Raw genomic sequence first — 2,214 nt, forward strand, 5'->3', positions numbered from 1 at the left:
CTATGAGGAGAGGAGTGAGTAAACGAGTGACCATCTTGGTCTTTGTCAGAGCTGGAGGGGCACGTACTTTTACAGTACATGGCGAACCTGAAACGTGAGTGTCTCAGTCCCCATGGGGCGAGAGGGAGAGCTACTCACATTAGCAGTTAGCGTCTCGCTACCCGCAACAGACCACGGTACGGCCCCCGGAGATGGCGTCAAAATAAAAGCTTTCCTCTCCCTCTGGAGCCCTGCACTTTAATGAGGAACAAGAGAGGAGAGGAGAAAAGGAGAGGAATGTTTGACTGTAGTGTGCAGGAATTTTACAAAAAAACCACAGACAATTTATGTGACTAAAAGTGAGAACAAGAGAGAGGCGAGTAGGGAGAGGGAGAGAGAACATTTTCTCTTGAGCGACAGGATTTAAAGAGGTAGGGGAGGTGTAAGGCCAGGCCAGTGCATGTAAGGTCGGGTTAGTCGACAGGAGGAAGGGATGAGAGCAGGACCTGAGGGAATGATAGATGCTACGATCCAGCCTCTCTCCATCCAACACTGCACTTTAGCTTTGGATTCAGAATGTGTACATGGAGTTCTTAGCTCTCAACAGCTAATCAACAGTTAATTTAACTGCAGATTTCCTTAACTGGTGCAGTCCAGATTTTTTTCTTTCTGTGTGTGTGTGTGTGTGTCTGAATGTGAGTGTGTTTGTGAACCCAGACCCCAAAAGGTTTGAACCAAAATAATTCTGCGCTGTCTGCCTCCTATAGTGCTGAGTGCCTCTTCTTCCTCTCGTTCTATGGGTGTGCCGTTCCAGAGGTGCCGCGGTGTGTCTCGGTGTGTCTCATGCTTTTGACATGTCGCTAATGCTTTTCCCTGGGGCTTGACGAGCATGACCCTGTGTGTACATGGCTCTCACGTCCTTTATTGACTCTATTCACCGGTCGCTACGTGTCACAACAAGGACCTTTAACATTTTTCTCTCTTTTTTTGTTCACCTCGGTCTTTCTCTTCATATATGTCTCTGGAGAAACCTTGTTGCGTTTTCTAATACTTACATGTGAAAGGCCGTTGTCAGGTGTCTATTCACTCCATTATCATTGCACTTAAATTTATGTTTATTTGTCCTGGGCAGAGGCAGGCCTTCCGAGCGCAAACGATCATCCATGTCACCCCGTGTCAAGTCAGATGAAGACGCCCGTGAAAGCGTTCACTCAACACAAACATCAGGTCCAAAGCAGACCTTATTAGTGCCAATCCAACCAGAAAATCCTCTCATTTTCTCCCCCCAAACTCTCCCCAGCACAAAGAGACTCGTCATTAGCTTGCTTTACTGAGGAGGAGAGCTCAGCTCGAACATGCCAACCTTCCTGCCCCATGAAGGGGCTTTTGAGAGGTTCCGGGGCTTTCCGTTTGCCCCTGGTGGGTCATGGGTAGAGAGATGAGAACTGAGAGAGCGATCAGCTTGGCCTGAGGATGGCTCTACGCATGTTATCCATTTACGCTGATTTAACATACTCACTCCGCACACATACACCCTGAGCGTTTCATTCGGTTTAAGACAGAAAACATGTTTGACAGCCTCTCACATGATCGCTGTGACGATTTAGCTCACAGCTGGTGAGAGAGCTGTTTTTAGTTTAGCTGCACTGAGGTGACATTCAACTGTCTAGACTGAAATTATAACAGATTACACATCTACAGTGTCAGACTGAGCACACCATACCATACCATGACGTTTACAAAAAATCAGCTTTTCCAGTTGTTTGGGGCTGTTCAAAGTAAAGGCAGTGGCACATTATTCATGTTATGTGCATGGTAAATTTAAATTTGGCCAAACTCTCTTTAATCTAAAAATGCTAAACTGTCTGTTTCTGAGAGGTCAAGTCTGTATAGGGCCAGAGCGCAATCAAAGCCGCAATGCTATATTTTAGCCAGATGTTAAATTTGGACCATGATTTTGTCCATAAAATTCTTATTGGCCATCTGATATCTTCTCACCAAATAAGTCTTGGGAGGTCAGTTATCCTATGTCTAAGATTGTGATACTTTTATTATTTTTTTTCATAAATGTAATAGCCCTTCATAAAGTATGATGTGATCTCCACTGAAGAGTCCAGTGTCAAGGGAAGAAGTTTGTTTCTGAGTTTTATTTCAGCATGAGATATCTGTAGTGCTCAGGCCTAATGCCTATTATTCAGTGAAGTACTGTCTACTTTTATCTAAAAGGCTCAATTT

The sequence above is a fragment of the Alosa pseudoharengus genome, unplaced genomic scaffold, assembly GCF_046254945.1.
Source record: "Alosa pseudoharengus isolate Yale_2024_CS ecotype anadromous, Long Island Sound unplaced genomic scaffold, YU_APseudo_1.1 YU_APseudo_1.1_scf_15, whole genome shotgun sequence".
In the NCBI taxonomy this organism is placed as follows: Eukaryota; Metazoa; Chordata; class Actinopteri; order Clupeiformes; family Clupeidae; genus Alosa; species Alosa pseudoharengus.